We start from the raw sequence: 6881 nt of genomic DNA, 5'->3' as shown, positions 1-6881 counted from the left end.
CCGCCTCAATCCTATCAACAGACTTTACTGCAGTGCCTCAGAGTGAGGGAGGGAGGGAGCAAGAAAGAGGGAGAGGCAGAGAGAACGAGAGAGAGGGAGAAAGGGAGGGGGTGGTAGAGGATGAGGAGAGAGAAAGGAAAAGATGAGGCTTAAGGATGGCACATTGGCTACAAAGGGAGATAGAAATACTGTGGGACAAACACACCTTGTATAGGCAGGGAAAAGGGAAAATTGGAGAGAGGTGAAAAGAAAGGGAAGCGTAAGCGGGCGACATTTTTCAGTGTCACTAGGGACGTTTAACTGCACCACAAGGACGGGTGTGCGTGCGTGTGTGTGTGTTGGGGTACAGTAAGAAAAGGAGAACAGATTGGTTTAGAAAACAACCACAGGGATGCTGAGGAACTGGAGGTCACAGCCTCAGCAGTAGTGTTGGGTAGTTGCCACAGGGGGGTGTGTGTGTGTGTGTGTGTGAGGACATCCAAAAGGAAAGATGTGTGTGTTACATGAGCACTGAGAAGAGACTAGAAAAAATAACTGGAGAGGTGGATTGTGTTATTACAAAGGTAAAAAGGGACATCCAATGGTTCAGTGGGAGATATCTTGACTGTGTGTCTATAAGGAATCTGTCACCATTTCAAACAGCTGAGTGAGAGCAGCGGAAAGGACACACACGTGTCGCTGTAGCATAGCTGCTTCCGATTTAAAGAGACAGACACATGTTTTAGAAATGCACACAACCAGGGAACAGAGGTTTGGGCTGGAATACGTCTGCAGAAATGGACGGATTTTGATTTCAGAAACAACTGAAGCAATTAAGCATCAATGTTATTAACTGCGGGATTTGGATTAACAGGAAATAAGAGACAAGGATTGTACCATGTGCCTTACAGGATCTGTATGAAACCCTGTGTGCTTGGCATATTTTACATTTGCTGATAGTCTAATTAAAATTACGGTTTTGTAGCTTTAAGCCTATTATATTTGAGATCACCTTTACGCTAGTGCTGTGGTTTTCAAACTAGGGTATGCAGATTATTTTAGGGAGGAAAAAAGTCCAAAAAATTTACAATTTACATTTTTAACAATGAGGAATGGGAAATTATAGATATTAAGATATTAAGACTTATGAATGAAAATACATAGATGCCTTTATATTTGTAGGCTTGCAAACAAATAAAAACCCTAAAACTTGATGAAAAAATGTTTTTGGTTATATATGCATTTAAAAATGTAGGTTACTAATTTATAATTAACATCTGCCACTAATTTAATGCTAATAATGTAAGCAGACAGTAGCTCAGAGACAGAAAATCAAATAATTATGAAAACCTACCATTTAAATTAATCAGAACCGCCAGCCTCAGATCTTGGTTTGAATAGATATGGCCGTACTCCAAAAATGAATCAGCATTCTGGCAAGTCTGCAGGTACAGGTGAAGGTGGTGGTGAGAAATCCTTCAAATTCAAATGAAAAGTGTCTTTATTGCATCTTTTCATGATACAAGCTATGGTATTACTGACCTAAACTACTGTGTTGCAGTGTCACTGCATCAGGCCATATTAATACTATTAATATTATGCTTAGAAGAGGCACACAAATAAGCTTTTTTATTATTATTTCATTTCATTGTTTGTTTTTGTTTTTCTTTTAACTATAACAATTAGAATAACAATTAAATGTTCTGTAACCGAGTGTACCCAGTCCAAAAATGACAAGATTTGAAGAATTACCAAATTGAAACGCAACATATAGGATATGAGCATGAAAGAATTTTACAAATATTCACCTTAGTTTTCGTCATTTTCTGGATGTCACCATAAACTTGTCTCCTTCCGTTTAAATAAAGCCAGATGCCTTCAGCTGTTTGGCGCCCCCCTGTGGACAACATGCTCTGCGATATGGGGACAATGCACTTCTACTACAAGAAACCACATAATCAGGGATGAAATCATTCACATTTTTACATTTTCTATTTATAAACACAATTATGTCACAAATAACGGGTTAGCACTACAAATACAGGTACAGCATGCCAAAGATAGCCATTCATTTAAAGACCTTTCAGCTGTGCTGCCATTCTGGACTGCATGAAGAACAGGATGCAAGAAAGCTCAACACTTTCTTCTCATTCACAAATAAATAAATACATTTTAAAAAAACACACACAAATGTTATGTCTACCTAAAATAATTTTTTCTTATTAGCATGGTTGAATTTGATCATTGAAGGTCTGCAGCAAATACACTGGTTAATAAAATGGAATTTTTGTGTTAACATTTAATTTTATTGCAGGTTTGCATAATATTCTGAGTTTGCTTTTCACAGTTTTTTATTAATTTTGGGGAATACTGAATCTGTTTTTAGGCAAGCGAGATGAGTAAATGCATATTCACATTTAAAGGAGTCATATGATGCGATTTCAAATTTTCCTTTCTCTTTGGAGTGTTACAAGCTCTTGGTGCATAAAGAAGATCTGTAAAGTTGCAAAGACTAAAGTCTCAAATCAACCACGTCAACCATGCCTACCTAAAACGCCTCGTTCTAACACGCCCCCACATATCTACGTCACTATGTGGGAAGATTTGTATAACGCCACCCAAATGTTCACGCAAAGAAGTCATAACTTTTATTCTCACTGTAGTATTGTTGTTGCCACTGCCGCCATGTCGTGAAGATGCTGTGTGTTTCGTTGTGAAAGCGAAACTATTTTGTTTGGCCTTCCAAAAGAGGACGATATCCGCTTCGTCATGCCTGGAGCTGATCTGTGCCGGTCGCTGAGGAAATACATCACCTTCGCGCTGTGGATCGCCGGATCGGCTTTCACCGTAGACGAAGCGGAGTCCAGCTCAGGGTCGTCACATGTGGTTGCCGCAAGCCCGCCGGCCGCGCCGTCCTCAAGCCCGCCATGTGTGACGCTGTGTGTTTCGTTGTGAAAGCGAAACTACTTTGTTTGGCCTTCCAAACAAAGAGGACACGACTAGAAGCAGTGTAGAGTAGTGCTTGTTGTTTGTCATTTCTCCGATCACAAATGCAGACATGGTTTTATGTTTACGCGGCGCGATGCAACGCAACACGTAAAAAGACAGTATAAGTCATTAAAATCCGTAATTATGTCCCCACTGCATGCAACAAATGCCTAGTTTATTATGGGTTTTAATGTTTTTGTCTCATCGCTCCGGCTGGGACGCGGCATCACAATATGGTAAGGGGCGTAACAATTCCGTCACACGCTTGAGGTATTCGGCCAATCACAATGCACTGGATAGCTGGCCAATCACAGCACACCTCGCTTTTCAGAACGATGAGCTTTGTAAAAATCGATGCGTTTCAGGAAGGCGGGGCATAGAGGAGAAACAATAATGTACAGTATGTGGAAAATAATGTTTTTTGAACCTTAAACCGCATAAGCACATTTCATTACACCAAATACACAAAATAATGTTCTTTTTAGCAACATCATATGACCCCTTTAATCTAGAACTACAGAAACAATCATGTTCCCACAGCACACACAACACCTCTGCACTTACTCCCGATTTCTCTCAACATGGGAACAGGAGAACTGTCAGTTAATAAATGGGAAAACAAAGTAACTGGCATTACGCTTTTAAAAAAGGGACTCAGATATTTTCTTGTAAACTAAAACGTAACGCGTTATTTAACTAGTTACTTCAAAAAGTAATCTGATTACGTAACTCATGTTAATTGCAATGTTTTACCCCCAACACTGCTTACAAAAATGGTTGATGGAACTGTGCTTACCTGGTGCACTAACATTACTGGTGTTCAAAAATATAATTGGCCAATGTTGTGTCAAGGGTTGGTGAAACACCAGTGATCCTGCAACATTCAAAACATTGCTTTATTTCTAACAAAGCTTTAATATCAACACATGGATGTATTAGGCTTGTATGTATTATTTATTTATGGGCTTGCAAATCAGACACATTTTCCTCAGTCAGTGGCCCTTTAACAACAGAGCAACCTCACAATGTTTGTTCTTTGTCTTTTCAAATGATTTCACTTTAATTAACCCCATTAATCTGCATGAAGGGAGCCAAAGGTGAACGTACAATCAGGTGTTATTAATCCAAGCTCCATGGAGATGCAGCGTGTGTGTGGATCGTTGAGAGGGTGTTTTCTCAAAGGCCATGTCAATTCAAACCCTGAATGTGCAGGCATGGTTTTCTAGTAATATCTAGCAGGCAAGTATAATGTGCAGAATGCACCTTGAAGTCACTGGGTCAGGCAGATGTTATTACAGCTCATCTGGAATGACCTAGTGAGTGTTGCCATGGTGATAGTGCCAGCCAGCAGCATGCTGCATGTGCCAGTCCATATCAGCTTCTCAGGCGGCCGGCAGGCACAGCAGCACAAACAGTGTGGTTTCCTTTTCTGCTAGCCGTTTGTTCTTTATACTTCATTATTCTCTGACAAAACAAAAATGACAACAAACAATGACAAATGAGGAACATCAATAGAAAAAGAACAGTTTGAACATTTTTTTAATTAAAATATTACCATGTTTATTACATCACTTCTTATTTCAATATATGTTTTTGGTTATTCATCATCTAGTACAAATATTCCTTATAAACAAAGCCTACCACCATACCTGTTATATCTTTCTGCACCATTTCTTCCCCATTTCCAAAAAAAAAAAAAAAACACTGCAGGTTCAAGTTCTGCTAACGAGTTACAAAAATTAACTCAAACACCAATGAAAATATAAACTCAACACTGAAACAGCTCAAAAAAAGCATACTTTCCTGGTCTTTCAAACTTCTCTTCCCTTTTATAATTGTGTTTTTGAGAACAGACTTCCTCAGTTATTGTGATTTCAACTCTAAAAATTAGCAAAAGTAATTTATTTGCATTCCGCCGTAAGAACAGTCTTTTTTTTGTGCTACAAGCAATTGTATATTGTAATTTAGAGGCATTTTCTCGAAATTATGTGATACTAGTCGCATTTTCAGCCATTTTTATTACATTTTGATCAATTTCCCCCAAAAAATGTTTGGTAAATAAAGCCTCTTGTCGTTTTTTTCTGAGGAGATATCAAAAAGGAACTCGCGTTTTGGTCACGTTTCGAGAAAATATCGCGATACCTGGTTATTATCGAGCTTTTACGTGTTCTGTTATATCAAAATTAACGTTACACATAAAATAAAACAAATACTACTCACTATTATTCGTATTCGCTTGGTATGTCGACCATTAGGTGGTAGCATCGTGCAACAGCAAACAGCGCGAGACTTCTCTTGCGCGACCCGGTACTAATGCTCTGAGTGACGTCTGCACTTCCTCTTTGCTCCTGCGCCGCGAGGGCAGCCATGGTGCGTAATATTGTTCTGTGGAGTTTCATCCAAAATCAGTTTTAATCCTAAATATCAGAATAACCTAGACCAAAACAAACTATACGGTGTGAATGTATACATCCTAGGCACCTTATACAATGTTTTATTGGGTCGTTTATGTGACGAATGAGATGATTATTTTCCTCTTTTTGCCGATTTCCCAACTCGTAATGCAGATGTTTTAGTTGTAACCGCCTATGAGTTGTATTTTGGAATAATCTTAATAAAACACTAGTTTTTTGTCTTTATGTATTCGAAATGATTATGCACACTCTTTAACTTGCGAAATTTTCTGTATATTTTGCGAAAATGCCGATTAGCTTGAGCGCTAACGCTAGGCGGTATAATGAACTCGGGCTGCTCGAGTTCTCTGACAATATGCGTGTTTATCTTTAGGTGAACGTACCGAAGACCCGCAGGACCTACTGCAAGAAATGCAAGAAGCACCAGCCACATAAAGTGACCCAGTACAAGAAGGGCAAAGACTCTCTGTACGCCCAGGGTAAGTTTGGAGAGCTGACTGAGATTAGCAGTATGCTCATTGTCTGTAGACCTTTACCTGCATTTGTTTATCTGTTTCTAATAGGAAAGAGGCGTTACGACAGAAAGCAGAGTGGTTATGGAGGACAGACGAAGCCTATTTTTCGGAAAAAGGTTTGTTGGGTCTTGCAGATGGGTGTAGGAGTATGGATGCAAGAATTGCCACGTTTAACATTAGACCAGCAGTTTTCAACGTCTTTTAATATTGCACCAAAGCGATATTGTTGTATTTTAAAGCAAGTTTCTGTAATTAAAACACTTTTAGGTGTTGTTGCAACGTAAAGTAGTTTACATAACTTTAAATCAACAGTGTAGACCTAGTGAGGTTCATTTTATTTAAGCAAAGGTTGTAACTTTTCTTTATACAGTAAAACTAAAAGAAATGTATGCTTTTCTAGTTCTTGACAAAAATGAGACCCGCTGGTGTAGACTATGGTGGAAACTTATCTACACATAAACTGCAGGCCTGAAGTGTCTTAGGGTTAGTGTTAGCAGTATATATGTATTTTTTGACATGGCTAAATGTCTTTATTTGGCATTTTACTAAATATATTGTATTGGAATTTGGATGAATATTGAGCCTAAAGCCCTGTTCACACCAAGAACGATATCTATATGAAGAAACATTTTCCATGGGCCACTTAGCTAACATATTTAGCTGCTTTGTAAAATGTCTTTCACTATTTTAATTTCCTTCTTGTCCAGCTCTTTTTATCTCTTAGTGATGTTTTTGTTTTCTTGTTTTATCTGAGAAACATTAGCCTACCATAGATTAATGACATTTATTATTTATGTAGAGTTATGTATGGCAAGATCACCAATTAGTTATCGAACTTGCGTTTTTATAAAAAGGATAAGATATGAGAGTGATATGAAAGACATGAAAGTAGCACAGTTATGTTGCCATCAACAACGGCAACATATCTGTGGTAATTTAGTGTCATTATACAAAAAAAAAAAAAAAAAAACACAATCAGAATAAA

General features: G+C 38.2%; 1 protein-coding gene across 1 annotated transcript in view; it reads right to left on the bottom strand.

The window, feature by feature from the left end:
- Window positions 1-5334, bottom strand: part of LOC107672682 (spectrin beta chain, non-erythrocytic 4-like) — a 31875-nt gene extending 26541 nt beyond the window's left edge. Inside the window, exons 1-6 of the mRNA XM_016465990.1 lie at window positions 5188-5334; window positions 4617-4629; window positions 3764-4431; window positions 3532-3563; window positions 1788-1919; window positions 1334-1421 (exon numbers count right to left, since the gene is read on the bottom strand). The gene's annotated coding sequence lies outside the window, so the exon portion shown is untranslated. The remainder of the gene's footprint in view (window positions 1-1333; window positions 1422-1787; window positions 1920-3531; window positions 3564-3763; window positions 4432-4616; window positions 4630-5187) is intronic.
- Between the last annotated feature and the right edge of the window lie 1547 nt (window positions 5335-6881).

The sequence above is a fragment of the Sinocyclocheilus anshuiensis genome, unplaced genomic scaffold, assembly GCF_001515605.1.
Source record: "Sinocyclocheilus anshuiensis isolate Anshui unplaced genomic scaffold, SAMN03320099.WGS_v1.1 scaffold681, whole genome shotgun sequence".
Taxonomy (NCBI): domain Eukaryota; kingdom Metazoa; phylum Chordata; class Actinopteri; order Cypriniformes; family Cyprinidae; genus Sinocyclocheilus; species Sinocyclocheilus anshuiensis.
Note: the sequence above shows the minus strand (reverse complement) of the source record. Positions and strands in the feature narration are given on the sequence as shown.